This window comes from Mus caroli, unplaced genomic scaffold (assembly GCF_978045245.1).
Source record: "Mus caroli unplaced genomic scaffold, Mus_caroli_1 scaffold_2, whole genome shotgun sequence".
NCBI lineage: Eukaryota > Metazoa > Chordata > Mammalia > Rodentia > Muridae > Mus > Mus caroli.
Window position 1 is genome coordinate 66,216,452 of NW_028227257.1, and position 18,926 is coordinate 66,235,377.

The following is an 18,926-nucleotide window of genomic DNA, read 5'->3' on the forward strand; positions in this document are numbered from 1 at the left end:
CAAGGCAGTAGAGTAACTGTGGGCCGTGCTGTGGCTGAGAAGAAGGGCTTATGCAGGTAAACTGCTTGATTTCAAATACCAGCTTTGTGACTTGAGTTGTATGACTTTTGAAAAGCTCCTAACCTTCCTCCTACTCTGTTTTCTTATCAGCATCATTAACCTGTATCTGATAACACTGTGCCCATTCCTAGCTTTGCTAGAGGAATAAATAGACTAATATAAGTCAAGATCGTCCTCGTGTGGTATAGTGAGTTTCACATACATGCTTCCTCCACAGTGGAAATAAGCTCTGTTTAGCATTTTAGAGAATTTATTTGTTAAATGGGACACCACTATATTTGCTGTACATTATTCCTCTGGGGGGAAAAAAAGAGTGTTAGTCCCATTTTGATTTTTCTAGAGTTAATTGGAGCTGTCCTTAAACACAGATTAGCAGACAGACTGTAACAGCAGAGTATTGAACAGTCTGAAGAGACACCTCCTAGAGAATGAACAAGAGTAAGACACAATTATGTTCCCTGTAGTCAGATATCAACTAAAATCTTAGCATCATAATCTCTAAAATTTACATTTATACCAAGCAAGCAAAAGGCAAGCTAGAAATTACTGGATATAATTACTACAATTCCTTAGTATTTTTAAGATGTAAATCATTTTTAGTTCATTTTTAACCAGGCTAATGAATCATCTTTCAGACTCCTAGTATATTAGTATGGTGTACCCAACATAGATAAATAACTGTGAAATTGTTTTGTTTATCACTTAAGGTTTAAAATAAACCAATCTGATATTTGAGAGTTAAAAAACAGAAAAACAGAGAGAGAAATCTACAAAAAAAACTGAAATGCATAAAACAAAAGATAGTTCTCCTATCAAATATTAAACATTAAAGAAAATAAAGAATAGTGATTTTTTGGAGAAAATATTCCAAGATAATAAAATAATAGTTATAATTAAACTGAGACCAAAAAATTATAAAGGTACTTCTACCCTAAAACATACATTAGGAACTGAAGCTAACAAGAGTTGTGAGCAACTGCGTGGGTACTGGGAGCTGAACCTGGTCCTCTGCAAGGGCAGCCAGTTCTCCTAACAGCTGAACCAACTCTCCAATTCCCATCTGTTCCTCTTACACACGGAAATAAAGAGGTCCTGCACTTCTCAACAAACATTACCATACAGATTGGAATCTGTATCACAAGTAAAATCTACGAACGTTGTTCTGCACATTTTCATGTGGACGTGATCACCATTGAGAAACCCAGAAAAGAACTGAACAGTTCTAAAGTTGCTATAAAGCCTAATCTGGAATCCATCTTGAAGGCTCCAAGCTTTGCTTCCTGATGTCCACCCATGTGTGCTGTGCCCTCTATAGTTGTGCCTGGAGCCAGTTCCTATACACATGACAGATGGCCAGCCCTGAGTATCTGAAAAACAAACTGTATAAACGCTTGCTCTAGTTGCTGTGCCAGGACACTTGGGGTCTGATGACCCCTGTGAATATGGTCACCTGAAAAAGGGACCCATCCACCAAGCACTAAACTACATCATCTGACTTGCTCACCATCCTGGTTTCCAACAGCTTTTACACATCTCTCTGTGTGGCTTAGTCTCTTTAACCTCACACTGGCACTTAAACAAAACTGTCATATCTTTATAACACTTAAAATGCAGAGTTTTGGAGGAGTTTTTCTGAGTATATTGAAATAGCTGTTTATCTTTATCTGGTAATAAATAACACTAGGAGAAAAAGGCATGTTTAAGATAGATAGTCTGCAAAACTCCAGAATTATTGCAAAATAACAGTTTTATCTATCATTTTTTAGAGCCGATTTGATTTATCCCAGCTTGGCATATTAGAGTAGACACGGGAGATACAAACAAGCCGATAGTTAAAATTTTGTCTGCATATGAATCTCCTCTGGCCTCCTTCTCTGCCAGGAAAATTTTTCCTGTTGTCAGTCAAATGATCCTAATATCCTCTTGGAACAGAGCAATGATTTTAAAGTGCAAAGTCAAAGTCCTCCCCCAGCCCTAGGGAGAAAACTTGTTTTTTCCTTGAGCTGTTGATACATTTAAGAGAAATGACTTTCGTTTATTATGTCAGATGATAGAGGACACAGTTAATTCGGTAAAAAGGAACATGCTTATAAAGACAATAATCTGAATCCCAAACTACATAAGGGGTAAATTCCTTAGAATCAACCAGAGTTTTAGACTTGCAATATTTTCAGTTTTGCTCTTTGAAAGTCCCTTCCATATCAATCTGTATGCCTTCCATATTAATTTGGATTATTAACCTTGAAAGAACCTAGGCCTCCTGATCATGGCTTGCTTTGCATTTAATTATCTGGCTATTCCCAAAGCTTTTGTAGGGTTTTAGTCAAAAATTCCACTTTGAGCCTAAAGAAGATGCCAATACAACTTTATCCTAAATATTATTAAAATGTCTTATTTTATAGAAGACAAAGCGAGACTTAAAATAGACTTCATCCTGAAATATACAGCAAACCAGTAGCCCTCATCAAACTAAATGGAGAGAAACTTGAAGAAATCCCACTAAAATCAGGGACTAGACAAGACTGTCCACTTTCTCCCTACCTATTCAATATAGTACTTGAAGTCCTAGCTAGAGCAGTTCGAAAACAAAAGGAGATCAAGGGGATACAAATTAGAAAGGAAGAACTCAAAATATCACTATTTGCAGATGATATGATAGTATATATAAGTGACCCTAGAAATTCCACCAGAGAACTCCTAAACCTGATAAAGAGCTTCAGTGCAGTAACTGAATATAAAATTAACTCAAACAAATCAGTGGTCTTTCTCTACAATAAGGATAAACAGGATGAGAAAGAAATTAGGGAAACAACACCCTTCAAAATAGTCACAAATAATATAAAATACCTTGGTGTGATTCTAACTAAAGAAGTAAAAGATCTGTATAATAAGAACCTCAAGTCTTTGAAGAAAGAAATCAAAGAAGATCTCAGGAGATGCAAAGATCTCCCATGCTCATAGATGGGCAGGATTAAAATGGCTATTTGCCAAAAGCAATCTACAGATTCAATGCAATCCCCATCAAAATTCCAAATAAATTCTTCACAGAGTTAGAAAGGGTAATTTGAAAATTCATCGGGAAAAATAAAAAACCTAAGATAGCAAAAACTATTCTCAACAATAAAACAACCTCTGGTGGAATCACCATCCCCGACCTCAAGCTGTACTACAGAGCAATTGTGATAAAAACTTCATGGTACTGGAACAGTGACAGACAGGTAGATCAATGGAACAGAATTGAAGACCCAGAAATGAATCCACTCACCTATGGTCACTTGATCTTTGACAAAGGACCTAAAACTATCCAGTGGAAAGAAGACATCATCTTCAACAAATGGTTCTGGGTCAACTGACAACCACATGTAGAAGAATGCAAATTGATCCATTCTTTTTTTTTTTTCCTTTTAAAAAAAAAATTTATTAGATATTTTCTTCATTTACATTTCAAATGCTATCCCGAAGGACCCTATACCTTCCCCCTGCCCTGCTCCCCTACCTACTCACTCCCACTTCTTGGCCCTGGCTGTACTGGGGCATACAAAGTTTGCAATACCAAGGGGCCTCTCTTCCCAATGATGGCCGACTAGGTCATCTTCTGATACATAGGAAGCTAGAGACATGAGCTCTGGGGGTACTGGTTAGTTCATATTGTTGTTCCACCTATAGGGTTGCAGACCCCTTCAGCTCCTTGGGTACTTTCTCTAGCTCCTCCATTGGGGGCCCTATGTTCCATCCAATAGCTGACTGTGAGCATCCACTTCTGTATTTGCCAGGCAGTGGCATAGCCTCACAAGAGACAGCTATATAAGGGTCCTTTCAGCAAAATCTTGCTGGCATATGCAGTAGTGTCTGTGTTTGGTGATCCATTCTTATCAAAGAATTCCACATAAAACCAGAGACACTGAAACTTATAGAGGCGAAAGTGGGGAAGAGCCTCGAAAATATGGGCACAGGGGAAAAATTCCTGAACAGGTCACCAATGGCTTGTGCTCTAAGATCAAGAATCAACAAATGGGACCTCATAAAATTGCAAAGCTTCTGTAAGGCAAAGGGCACTGTCATTAAGACCAAAAGGCAGCCAACAGATTAGGAAAAGATTTTTACCAATCCTAAATGTGATAGGAGGCTAATATCCAATATATATGAAGAACTCAAGAAGTTGGACTTCAGAAAACCAAATAACCCTATTAAAACATGGGGTACTGAGCTAAAGAAATAATTCTCAACTGAGAAATACCTAATGGCTGACATGCACCTAAAAAAAATGTTCAACATCCTTAATTATCAAGAAAATGCAAATCAAAACAACCCTGAGATTCCACCTCACACCAGTCAGAATGGCTAAGATCAAAAACTCAGATTATAGCAGATGTTGGCGAGGATGTGGAGAAAGAGGAACACTCCTCCATTGCTGGTACAACCACTCTGGAAATCAGTATGTGAGTTGCTCAGAAAACTGGGCATAGTTCTACTGGAAAATCCAGCAATACCACTCCTGGGCGTATACCAATAAGATGCTCTAACATGTTATAAGGACATATAAGGATATATATATGCTCTACTATATTCATAGCAGCCTTATTTATAATAGCCAGAAGCCTGAAAGAACCCAGATGTCCCTCAACAGAGGAATGGATACAGAAAATGTGGTACATTTACACAATGGAGTACTACTCAGCTATTAAAAACAATGAGTTTATGAAATTCTTAGACAAATGGATGGATCTGGAGTATATCATCTTGAATGAGGTAACCCAATCACAAAAGAACACATATGATATGCACTCATTGATAAGTGGATATTAGCCCAGAAGCTCAGAATCCTTCTTAGAAGGGTGAACAAAACACCCATGGAAGGAGTTACAGAGACTAAGTTCAGAGCAGAGACTGAAGGAACGACCATCCAGAGACTGCCCCACTTGGGGATCCATCCCATAAACAACCACTAAACCCAGACACTATGGCAGATGCCAACAAGAGCCTGCTAACAGGAGCCTGATATAGCTGTCTCCTGAGGACCTTTGTCAGTGCCTGGAAAATACAGAAGTGGATGCTCACAATCATCCACTGAATGAAGCACAAGGTCCCCAATGAAGCAGCTAGAGAAAGTACCCAAGCTGCTGAAGGGGTCTGAAGCCCCATAGTAGGAACATCAATAGGAACTAACCAGTACCCACAGAGCTCCTTGGAACTAAACCACCAATCAAAGAAAACACATGATGGGACATATGGCTCTAGCTGTATATGTAGTTGAGGATGGCCTAGTAGGTCATCAGTGGGAGGAGAGGCCCTAGGTCCTGTGAAGGTTCTATGCCCCAGTATAGGGGAATGCCAGAACTGGGAATGGGAATGGGTGGGTTTGGGAGCAGGGTGAGGGAGAAGGAGATAGGGGATTTTTGGAGGGGAAACAAGGAAAGGGAATAATATTTGAAATGTAAATAAAGAAAATATCTAATAAAAAAGGAAAAAGAATAGACTTGATCCAAAGTCATTGAGCTTATTTTAACAACAGTTACAGCAATTTTGTTTAAATGTCATTGACTAGAGCATGATTGAAAAATAGTCACCAATGAACACACTTAAAAACTAAAACACAGTGGTGTTGTCACTAAAGAGGGAGTTAAAAAGAGTCAGAAATCCTGAGGGATGGCTTGTCCAGAAAAGCACTTGTCAGACAAGTGCAAGGACCAGAGTTCAAATTCTTAGAAGTCATGTGAAAAGGCCAGAAATGTTAGACATGAGATAGACTGTCTATAAAACTATTTATAATCCCAAACAGAATAGGCATAGACAGATGAATCATCAGGCCGTGGTGGACTAGTCTACTTGACAAATTCCATGTCAATGAAAAGCAAGTTGGACTGCCCCTAAGAAGCAACACCAAAGGTTGTTATATGACCTTCACATGCAAGCACACACATGAAACACCAAACAAAACATGCACACACTGACTTAGAATGTCTATAGGACTCTTTACTTATTGGGTTTTTTACAAAAATAAAGCTTATGCAAAATAACTCAGAAACTACAAGATTGTGGAGTCTTGAAAAACAAACCCGAGGAAGATAAACAAAGAGAGATAGATAGACAGAAAGAGAGACACAGAGACAAACAAACAAAGACAGAGACAGAGAGAGAGACAGAGATATACAGAGAGAGACAAGGAGACAGATATAAAGAAGACTCAGAGAGAAAAACAGAGAGAGGTAGACATACACACAAAAGGAAAGAGAGTAAAGGAGAGACAGACAGAGGCAGATACACAGAGAGACAGAGAGACAGAAAGAGGTCACATGATTACAGCAGACTAAAGCATTCAGTGCCAGCTGGCATTGCAGTCCAGAAAAGGCAGTTTTAAGGGAAGGCCTGCCTGTGGAACTCTCTGGCAAAATTGATGTCTCTGTTCAGTTATGGGGCTTATCTTTTTGCTCAGAACACTGGCTGGTAGGATGTGTCTCTGCCACATTATGGAAAGGAACATATTTTACTGAGTTTACTGGATACAAGTGTTAATCATATTTAAAACTTGCTACATCAATGTCATGACTATTTTTGACCAAACAACTGAGCATCATTGTCTAGCCAAGTGGAAACAGGAAATTGGCCATCACGGGAGCCTTACAGATTACCCTGGTTCTTATACATCTAAGTTTTTCATAGTATTTATAAAGAGTGAATTTCTGAAAATAATTGTTTTAAGTAAAATGTGAAATTGAATACATACTTCATTGATTTTTGTCTTTTAATGTGTGCTTATATGTAGAAGTTTATGCCATATGTGTAGTCATTTCCCCAACTTCTCCCTCTCCCTCTACCCCACCCCCACCCCACCCCCACCCCCAGTGTCTCACTACATAGCTCAAAATTGCCTGGAAATTTCTCTGGAACACAAGCTAGCATGGAACCTGAAATCCCCCTGCCTCAACCTCAACTCCTCCTGAGTTCTGATATGAAAGTTCTGTTCCATCACACCTGGACCTAACACTTTCAAAATAAGTAAATACAGTTATGGAATTTTTCCTGCAACTTTCCAAAGAATATAATCTGTGCCTGCAAAGCACCTAATCTCATCTACCTCTGATGAGGGCATTTAGAACTTCATTTCAGATGCCAAGTCATAGGGCTTATATTGAAGAAAAGGAGGGCTTCACACTTAAATAGGTAGTCCACAAGAATACAGAACATTAGTCATCAAAGACGTTGCTCTTTTGTCTCTTGTTTCAATACTAGTCAGACCGAAATATAGAATATGAGGAATGTTATTTAAATCTTTTGTGTTGATTTTTCAAAATGACTCTTGATAATTGTTTGGATTTTATTTTGGTTTTTTGGTTTTTTGGGTTTTTTTTTCATATATTTGCAGAGGTCATTCTTTGGTTGGATTATTGGTTTTTGGACTCTGATTAAATACATTATTTATAAAGATGAGGGGAGAAAAAGAAACTATGAATATAAATGGGAATTTAAAGAATGATTTGAAAGGATGATTATAGATTTTAATTGGTTTTCTTGAAAGAACAACATCTCCATCACTATAAATAATCTCACCAGTTTTGGTAGAAGCCCTGTTTTCTCTCCCCAAATATTTGCCTTTCTTGTTAAACCTGGATCATAAATAGAATATAACAGAAAGCCTATAAGATAAATCACAGTGTGTACATTAAAGTAAGCTATACATTCTTGTTTGAAATTTAAGAACTAGAGATAAGCAGTAAAAAATACAATGGTGCCAAGAGACGAGGGCCATGGTTTCAATCACATAAGCAATTGTTAGCAATAGTAAAAGTAGCAATTTCAGTAATCTGTTTGGCTTTTGGTAGCATGGATTCAAATCTCACTTATGGCTATTAGACATATCTCCATCATAGCTGAAGCCTGACAAATTAAGCCACGTCTTTCTAATTTTATAGATATTCCTCTCACCTAAAAATGATCCAAAGAACTGTCTATCTGTAATAGTAGGGATAAGTCAGCTCTTTCTGTAAAATTCCCACATATTTAACAGCTTAAAACAATACAAGTTTATTCTCTGCCATTTCTGTAGACCTGAAGCCCAAAATATGTTTCCTTGAGCTGAAATAAGTGTCGGTGGACTAGCATTCATTAGTGGGTTTAGAGGAGAGGTCTTATCTTTGCCTTTTCCAACTTCTGTAAGATTTCCACATTCCTTGGCTTAGGGCTCACCTCTTTAGGACACAGAACCAAGCAGTGTCATTTGTACCTGCATTGTCACCTGTATGGTTCTCTCTCTTCAGCCTCCCAGGAGAACACACAAGGACTCATGTAGCTGGTTGGTATATTCTGACCTGGAGGCTAGGGAGACTCTTTGCATCCTAAAGGCAATTGATTAGCAACTTTGATGCCACTTCTAACCTTAGTTTTTACTAATCACATCGTTCACCATGTCCACAAGTTCCAGAGGATATGCACATCATTACAGAAATATTATTCTGTCCTATCAATTAATAATTCTTTAAATTTATTACTATTTGATGAAATAATTTGTGAGAAATAATAATATGTTTTAACTGAAATAAAATACATGTTTTCTATTCTGTCTTTCCCTCTTCCAGTTCCTTCCAGCTATTCTCCCTTGACCCTTCCCATGATCCAATACTCCCAGATTGATACCCTCCTTTTTGATTAGTAAGTTGTATGTATGTACATCTGCACATACATAATACATAGTATATGTACACATATATTTGTGTAAAACTAATAATCAATTAATAATTCCTAAAGGTAGGTGTTGAACAGATTATTCCTTTTTTAGTGTATGAAGTTTTGTAAATTAAACCTTGCCCAGTAAGAGATAAGACAAGAAATTTAGGGCTGTACATAACCCAAAACTATGTCTTGATGACAAAAATCATGCCAAACTCAATTACAACCTTATTAGAATTTAGCCTCTTAGAAAATTTCTATTTTCATTCCCATTGAGATATTTAAAAGGAGATGAAAATAAGGCAAATTCTAGCTTATGAAAAGATCAGCATGTATTTGCCCCCCCCCAAAATGCCTCTCATATATTGTGCAAAATTGAGTGCAAAACAAATATTTGGTGTAGTCATTGCTGATAGTTAGAGGCTTTAGGGTGGTGAGTTTTCCCCTTGGAGTCTATTCCAACTCCTCTCTGACACACACCTTCCTGAAAAATGCCAAGAGATTAATTATCTCTTGGGGAGGGGATTAGAGGCCATGCCCTCTGAAACAGTATTTTCCATCTTTTGGTAGCCATGACTGTCTAGTTTTTGTTTCGTATGCGTGGCTTTGGAAGACAAGTGTAATAGCGCTCTGCATAACAGTCCACAAAACATTTGAAATTGGTTCATATGTCACCCTGAGGCTAAATACCTTTAGTTCCTCCAGACATCGGTGGAAACCTGAAAGTGATGAAAAATAAGGACCGTACCCCTGTGGAGCATTCTATCAGAGATAAATTTGTCAGTTTAAATGAAATTTTCTGAGAGACTCATTTATCTAATAAATTGAGTCACAGTACATTGGGGAAATCTAGTCACAACTTTACCTATGGCCGTATACTAGGAGACAGTTGGCAGACTTTCCAAGATTCTGACCTTCCTTAGAAAGGGTATTTTAGCAGGTGGTAAGGGACTATGTTATCTTCTGTCACTCATAGACATAGCTAGCATGCCCACATGAAGTATAATTGACTGGACTAAGGAGGCAAAGAGCTCAGCGTAGAACAGAAGAGGCTTTCAAACACAACCAACGACATAGACACTCACTCTCTCGGTTCAATAAGAAGAAGGTAAGTCTTTGCCTCTGTAACTTGAGGGTGATCCTTTCCAGTGAGTGGGGCAATTTTAAAACAGCTTTATCGAAATAAAAATATAAAATATAAAAATATAAAAGTCTCACAGCAATTTTTACTTTCCAAGTACATACTTTGATGAGATTTTTTTTCACGTGGCTTTAAAAACACCCAGTGAAAATGTTGTTATGGCTTTGTAAAATTTAAATCTTACACAGCTTAATATGTTTTATTAACTCAAAAAAAAAAAAAACCTGGTAACAGTAAAATTCATGAAAAGGCCAGAGTCTCAGAATCATGCCATTAGATTTCATTATGACAAACCTTATTCTGCTTTATAAGTTCTATCCTAATGGCCTCTAATGTCTTCACGTATTTAATCTTCCGTCGTTTATTGCTAAAGTTTGAGTGGCAAGGTCTTCAAGACCCAGGGAAAGACTCTGAGCATTTTAGATAGATTGGAAGTATATGTTGAGAACGAGGTGAGTTGAAGGGACCAACTGGTGGGTAGACAGCTATTCTTACCACCTTTAGCATAGTTTACTATCTTAACTTCTATGGATTGGGGCTTCATCCTATACTGCTGACAAGAAAAAGTCTAGCAGTGATACTGTTGCCCTTGGAGTTATTCCATGACTATTCTGTTTTCTGTCCTTTTAATGGCTTGTTATAAACTTTTTACTGACTCTGGACATGGTACCTTCATGTAGGAATCTGTCACATTCCACTTTCAAGAGGGCTCACCTTCTACTGCCCCAAATCACAGAGTTGCTAGAGCGGTTTATAGCTCAACTGAATCACACACAGCTCACGTCCCTAGCCAATTATTAGCCTTTGTTACTCAGACAGCCTCCTTGTGAGGAACTGGTAGCCTTTAGACCTGACAGTACAGCTATAGACTCTCTCCACACTCTCTTGGTTTTTAAGACTCCATTGACAAAGCTCCCGGGAGCATTTCTAGATTATGTGCAGCTTTTATTAACTTTTGCCTCTGTACACAGGGATTGGTTATGTTCTGAGAAACATGAACTCAACATAGAGCATCTTCTCCATTACTCTGTATAGGGAAAATCAGATTACTGACACTACAATTTACTACAGGTTGGAAGAATCTCTTAATATAGCCCAAGTTGTTCATACTAAATTATCATCAATCCATGAAAAATGGGGGATCAAGCCCAAAGCTTTGGGCTTTGGAAGGAAGCACTTTACCAACTAAGCTTTGTTCACAGACCTGTTAAGTAATCTTACACAGACACCTGAATATACTTAATTAAAACTCCCATAATAATAGAGATCCTTTGTTTGTGGCAATTTACATGTTACAAACTTACAGTAGCCTGAACAGCTTACCCCCCACATCTACAAGCTAATCACTGTCAAAAAAAGGACTACCCGTCAGACTTTTAACAACCCAAGCTAATGCATTTGTTAGGTGATTATGTCTTTTAATTGCTTTAAAAATAACAAGACGACCCATTGGTTAACTTGTTTACTTAGAGTCACATAGATTCCTTAAGCCTTCCTAGAAACCTCCAGGCAATGGAGCTATTAAAATAGACATCATCTGCGTGATTTATTAGGAGTAAGTCTGACTAACAGGAGGAGCTGATTGCATCTCCTTTGCATATTTTTTTTCATTTAAAATTGCATCAGCTGTGGTATAAGAACTAAAACAAAAGCACTTCTATCACCTAGATGTTATAGAAAGATGTAAACTATCTCCAAGATCTGCCAAGATTCAAAGATGTCTTGTCTGATGATCTCAGTCCTAACCCAATTTCATTTTCTGCTTACTCTTTTTTTTTCTTTTAACCTTATTTTTACTCAATCTGTATAAAAGTTTGTGTGGTGTTTAAAATTCTTCACATGACATCTATTTAACATGAGTGATAGAGAGAGAAGAGACACGTTTTCCTTCAAATGAGGCAATTTAATGTTCCTTAAACCCTTCATGGGGGTTCTAGCCTCCACCACACCTTTCAGGTCCCAATACAGCGAAGTGCACACAACTTAGCAAGCATATAGTACACCATTGGCACACAGTCCCTAACTACCTGGAACACACTTCCTGAGAAAATTGGAAAACCCAATAGCCTTTGTGTAGAATCATCATCCACAAACACATTTAAGCATGAAAAACTTTTTTTCTTTTTTTTATTAGATATTTTCTTCATTTACATTTCAAATGCTATCCCAAAGGTCCCCTATACCCTCCCCCACCCTGCCCACTCCCCTAACCACCTACTCCCACTTCTTGGTCCTGGCGCTCCCCTGTACTGGAGCATATAAAGTTTGCAAGACCAAGGGTCCTCTCTTCCCAATGATGGCTGACTAGGCCATCTTCTGCTACATATGCAGCTAGAGACTCAAGCTCTGGGGGTACTGGTTAGTTCATATTGTTGTTCCACCTATAGGGTTGCAGACCCCTTCAGCTCCTTGGGTACTTTCTCTAGCACCTCCATTGGGAGCCTTGTGTTCCATCCAGTAGATGACTGTAAGCATCCACTTCTGTATTTGCCAGGCACTGGCATAGCCTCACACGAGACAGCTATATCAGGCTTCTTTCAGCAAAATCTTGCTGACATATGCAATATGTCATATGTGACATATTGTTAATATGGTACCAGCCACATAAGAATGTCCTAGGAAATACTACTAGTGTGGTTTTTAGAACAAAGATAATCATATATGTTGCATATATTTTCTTCAGTTCCAAATACTGCTCTATCCATGTAACAAATTTCTGTTCATTTTTCCCAGCAAGACCTCCTCAACCCTTGTAGAGCAACAGAGTCTCTACGCCTTTAATCACTTCACAGACTTTCTTCTACTCTGTACATTGTATTCTAATGGTGCCTAAGGTCATCATGCCTTCTCTTCCATATAGACTGTTAAAGCTAGGGGTACATTCTTCTTAAAGAAACTCCTAATACCTAGCACAAAAAAAGATGAAAAGATGGGGTGGTGGTATGAAAGGGAAGAGTAAAGTAAACAAGCTCATTCGTCTTTTAGCTTCTCTTGTGGTCTCCATCACTCCAAGAAAATCTCCACAGTGAAGCACTGATCTCACTTACCAACTCGGACAGTGACCAGATTAACAGTTCCCAAGTTTATTGTGCAGGCATAAATAACAAGATATTAATTCACTCACAGTTGACTAATCTGCTTCCCATTTGATGATAATGCTCACTATTGACTAAGGCTGTTCCCCCATCACTCTCTCTTGTCTGTGAATGGCTTATAGTTCACTGTTTAGCACAAAAGAGCTAGAACATCACTCTTACAGCATCCCACATAGCACTCTTATCTGGTATTTCGGTTTGGTTTTCATTTGTATGATTATGTTCTTCCTTGTTCTATTCCTTGTCCTTCCTTCTTCTTCCTTGTCATATTGTAACTGCATATCCAACACTGGATTGCAAGAAGTAGCTAAAGCAATGAATGAGTGAATGGATGATCATGATTTAATATCTGGGATTCCTTGTTTGGCAGCTGTTTATAAGTCTAAGTAAAAATGAAAGATGGCAGATTAGATTCCCTCAGTATATACAGTATGGCTTGCACCTAATGTTAAAACTTGGTTTCTTGTGCCTTTCCTAAGACCTACTAAGTAACCTAAGACTAAGACCAATAATAAGGAAATCAGAATTTCCCTTGTGTTTCTTACAAATTCACTAAAGTTTGGCAATGGCTACTACATAGGATACAAAATGATGCAAGTACTAAAGTGGAATGTATAGTTGAGAAAGCTCAAGAAGTTGGAAGAGTTTTATGAAATATAGGAATGGACAAAATGATAGGATTCTTATTTGGTAGTCAGAAAGGCAATAACACCATGAATAAAATATAGGCAGTTTGAGCATGCGTATGGGAAGGACGTCCCACTGACAAACGCCATATAAAGAACTAAGACCCTACTTTGGGGAAGACAATACAAACACACTGGGGGTAAAATAAGAAGGTAAAATAAAACTATGCTACGAAAGTTGTGTGCTTTTGAAGCCGGAGAAGGTATTGCACTATAATAAATAGCAAAGGTATTTTCATGGCACGCCACAACACAGGGAGCTAAGACAAATTTTTCTCATTTCTTAGTGTCAAAACCTATATTAAAGGCAGGCTGCTCCTGTTTATTTCATGGTGAAAGCACCGCATTCGCCTTGGTAAATAGTTCTTTATGCAGTAGAGTCTTGAACTTGGCAACATCCCAGCTAGGAAAGAGATATGGCACCCGAGCAATGCTAGGAAGCAAGGAAGGAGTGCCAGGGATCTAATTTGGGGAAAGATCTGAATGCAAATGCCTCTGTTAAGTAGTCACATTTTTGAAAGTTGTTTGGGTTTCCATAGTTCAGATTTATTTATAATTTGTAGGCTTTAAAATAGAGAATCTATACTTAGAACCAGGTTTCTCTGTGTGTAAAGATGGGCTGAGGCCAGTAAATGCTACCCAAGAGAAGAAACCTTTAGACATGGAACTATTTTTGGCCCACAAGAGTCTCTGTGTTTTTGTGTTGTGGAAAACCTGTTATTTAAAATTCCATTAAGTTGAATAACCCAAAAGTAAGTCATCCCTCCTATGAAAGAGAATAAATGAAAACACACTCAGGATGTATGTATTCAATGGTCATCATTAAATGTCAAATTATACCTGTCCTTTTCCACTTAATTACTATCCCATGAGAAAAGAAATCAAAGGAAGGTCAGCATTGGTAGCACCAAGCACTGGAACATGGCTACATGATCCTGACACTGCATTTGGCACTGCAACCATTTTGGAGATTCCAGACTCTAGAGACTGATTGAATTGAAATTAGTGCATGAAGAGAGGGTACCTGAGTTATTCTGTAGTTTAGGGTTTTGGGGTTCTAAAATGAACAAGAATAGTGTTGACTTAATGTTTATAAAATTAAAAACATAAACAGAAATATTAAATTGCTAGTTTAAAATCTAATGCCACAGAACTTATTTCATATAGTAGTCGAATGTGAGCCTTAATAGCCAATTCCTTTGTAGCTCCTGTCTGGAAAACTGTGAGATTGTTATCAATATAACTAAATAATAGTTAAATAAATACGGCAGACTACTTAGCAGCACAACTCTCTTAGCAGCACCCCACCCATGCCTTGAAAATCAGCACACGTCAATGAGGGAAATGTATTCACACATCAAAGAGGAACAGGATTGCTTCACTGATAACTCTTCCTAGAGAAATTTCCAGCTAAGAATTCTAGGTCAAGAAAGACACCTGATAAAGGAGCCAGCTGGACCCTATAAAACAAGTTGACAGTCACCCCTGGGTAAATCTTATGCCATAAGTAGCTGCAACCAACTTCATATCCAGCATCACATACCAGCAGTGCCAACTGTTGGAACTCGTCTAGATTCAATCTAGAAATGGTTGGTTTATGCCACTTTGACCAAATCCCTGAGCAGAGTATTATAGGAGAGAGGGAGTCCCTGGCTCATGTCTTCAGAGAGTTCAGGCCACAGTCACTGTCTGGCCTGTGGCAGGCAGCACATCACCATGGTAGGAGCAGAGACTATTCAACATGAGACTGCCCAGAAACAGACAAATAGGGGAGGGAATGGGATAAGATGTGACTCCTAAAGGCATCTATCCAAGTTATCTACTTCCTCCAAATGAACCCCGACTCCAAAATTTTCCAAAAGCCCTTCAAATAGTACAGCTACTTGGGAATCAAGCCTTCCATACATAAATCAGGGAACATTTCATACCCGCACTGTAACAGAAACAGACTAACACCTCTCCAAGAATCTCCTCGTATTCCCCCCAGCTTCCTGGACTACTACATTATTGCCATTGCATGCTTCAGCCTAATCCATCCAGTACCATGCTGTCTGGCTCACATCCAGGGTGCAGGCAGAGGAGGGGAGAGGAAGGAGTCCTTCCAGAAGCTTCTGAGGACATGAACGTTGAGTTTGAGACAAGAAAAGGGGATTTCTGTGTCCTTGGCTTACGTGAAATGGCTGACTTTTAAAATGTGGCGAGTCTCTGCCTTCACCTTAGTGGCCTGCTCCTTCTGTCATTTTTATCACTTTCTCCCAGGTAGATAAAGATCTAGTCACACAGTAAAAGGAAAATGTGTTTGCTTTCTAGAAGAGTTATCGTGCTGTGCTTTTCCACATGTCAAAGGCTACTGAGATCAGAAGGCGAAAATTAGATTTAGGGTCCAAAGTTAAACAAGACTAAATAGCAATATTTTATTTCAATCAAGGTTGGCCTTAAATCCAAATCACTTGGTTCCAAAGGTATATTTTATTTTTAAATTCAAGATTTGCAGATCTTTGTTGAATGATAGATCATAAATTTAGGTATATGACAATCTTTTTACAATAACCAACTACATATCAACATTTTTTAAAAAAAACTTTAATATTTAACTCTCTTTATTCTGCATTATTTCTACATTATTGACCAAAGCAGTTATCCAAAGCAGTTATGGTCTGGTTAGTTGGAGAAAAAAAATCAATCTTAACTAAGCTTGTCACGTGTGTAGTCCTTGATGGCCCTCATGTTTAGACTACAAAACTTAAAATCAATCTTTATACTATACAGTCAACCACCTTAAAGTGTTTGCCTGCAGAAGACGGAAGTGCCTTTTAGAAGGTATTTTTTTAATGTACTATTAGAGACACAAGTATGAAAGGAGAGCACTTTTAATTATCTAGTTTAAAAACAATTCACCTAGGGTCATTTCTTCAATCCAGTCTTCTGTAAGGAAACATGAGTGATTTAGAGAATCCAAGCATCTTTTGCTAAGCATATCCAAACTGGAACTTGTAGCTACAAGAACCAATTTCCTAATCAAGTTCAGATACAACCAAGCTATCATCCCACCAATGCAAACACCAAAACCTTCTGAGGAGTGAAACAGACAACTAACCTGCTCACCCGTCTGCAATTGATACCTGGAACAGACAGTTGGGAAAGTTTTTCAGCTGTGGAATTTTTTCTCTCCTTCCCTTTCTTCTTCCCTCCCTTCCTTTATTTCTTCCTTTCTTTGCCTGCGCCTGGGTGTTCATGAAGCATGGTCACATGTGCGTTTGTGCAGGTAGGAGTAGAAACAGTGGACATTCTGGGTTCCTCATCACTCCGGCTATCTACTGAGGCAGGGACTCTCATTTGGACCCAGAGCTCAGAGTCTAGCTATCCAGTTGCCCAGAAATCTCTTACTTCTCTCTGCCTCTCTAGTACTGGGATTGCAGGTGGCTATCACACCTGCCCGGCCTTTGTGTGGATTCTGGGCATGCTTATTCCAAGCCTCATCTTTATTTAGTTCACATAACTTCTTACCAAATCACTTTTGCACTCTAAAATACTCAGCACCTTAAAAATATCACCTTAACCTTAGCTGATGAGCATTAAAAGAATGCCACTAACAGCTTAATCATTAATAAATTAAATTATGCTCTAAAGGAAAATTGCCTACATTTTAAAAAAAAAATCATTCCTTTGAGGCCTTGAGAGGCTAAAAATGACTCTGATCTTGAAGAGGATCCCAGTTGGCATCTCAGCAACAACCCTGGGCATCAGAAAACCACCTATAATTCCAGTTGTTAATCCCCTCTTCTGGACCCCTTAGCCACCCATAGGTGCCTTTACATAAACACACAAACACACACACACAACACATGCACACACACACATGCACTGTGCCCATACAAACCCACATGATAGTTTTCAAATTCTTTGTGACTGTAAGCCTCTCCCTGGCAACGTCTGTACTGCCCTTCCCCTCTGATCCATGACTCTCTGTCTCTTTCAGAGCAGAGACACTAAAGCTCTGAGTCTTTAATTTTTATTATTTTTCCCTTTGTTTTTCATATCTGCACTATTTTTCTGTCCTCCTTGTTCACTTCAAACACATTATGTTTCTCCTACATTGTAGATGTAGAGCCTACATTAAAAATGACTTTTATGGGCTGGCCTGCCAACCCCAGCACCATCCATAAATTTTCTGCCTAAAAATACATTTTAAGTTGCAATCTGCCTCAAAGTGATTTGGGAACTAAGCATGTGTGGAGGGCATAGATTCTCTACCAGACTAGGAAACTGCTCTGTTCACATTGAAGTTGTTCGTTGGGCATTTATTACATAGCAACATTTACCTGGATCTTCTCCAAGGTTCTTATAAAGGAGTGTGAGGTGAACTGATTTTTGCCTTCAAGAGGCTTACAATCTTTGGAGCTATTTCGTTAAATAGCAGCCATCTGTCTGTCTGTCTGTCTTGTCTTGTCTGTCTATCCATCCATCTACCTACCTGCCTTTCACATATTCCCTCTTGTGAAAACAGAATGCATCTATTTATGACTATAACTGCACAGAAAATAGTTCTGGTAAGAATACAAATTAACTTCTACCTCTCTGAGAAACACTTCACAGATAAAGGAAACATTTGTCACATTTTGTTTCCTTAAATAGTCATCCCATATCTACTCCTCTAATAATTTCTTTATGATAATCCTCCCCTAACCTCAACAGGGCCCAGGATGATCTGTGATTTCATAGCCTTGGCACTGATCCTTAACAGAGCCAGAGAACTATTTCTCAGATAATACACTAATTTTATGTCCTTTTATTTTTCCAGCCTAGCTAAAAGAAGAGCCACCTGCAACCAGAGGTCTCATTTAGTGTCTTCCATGGAGGAAATGGCGATAGTGATCCTGGGAAATGCATCGGCTTTCAGAGTGCACAGCCCTTAGCATTTAATACTTGAATGAGTGTTCTTAAATGGTTATCATTTAATCTGATCAGAATTATTCCTGGTCACCAATGGCAACCAATCTGTAAGATGGAATTTGTCCATTAATGACAAAAAAATGTTTCTGAAGATCTTTTAACATGATATAAATAAAGTAATATATCAAAAGAAGACAGCGATATTTTCAAATAACCACTTGGAAAGAGCGATGTCAGGCCATCATTACCTGCTCAAGAACAGTGTGAGGGATTTCTAATAGCTACAGCTGTAAGAGTCACTCACACTCTGACTAGACCATCCTGCTATCTACTGAGATTAAATGTGAAAACATTCTTTAGAGAGAAAACAAGGCCTCCTTTTCTCTG

General features: G+C 38.4%; 1 long non-coding RNA gene across 1 annotated transcript in view; it reads left to right on the forward strand.

The window, feature by feature from the left end:
- The window catches only part of LOC115029422 (uncharacterized), a 40,384-nt gene extending 21,730 nt beyond the window's left edge, over nt 1–18,654 (forward strand). Inside the window, exon 3 of the long non-coding RNA XR_003834996.1 lies at nt 18,448–18,654. This is a non-coding gene — a long non-coding RNA (uncharacterized LOC115029422). The remainder of the gene's footprint in view (nt 1–18,447) is intronic.
- Nucleotides 18,655–18,926: the final 272 nt, after the last annotated feature.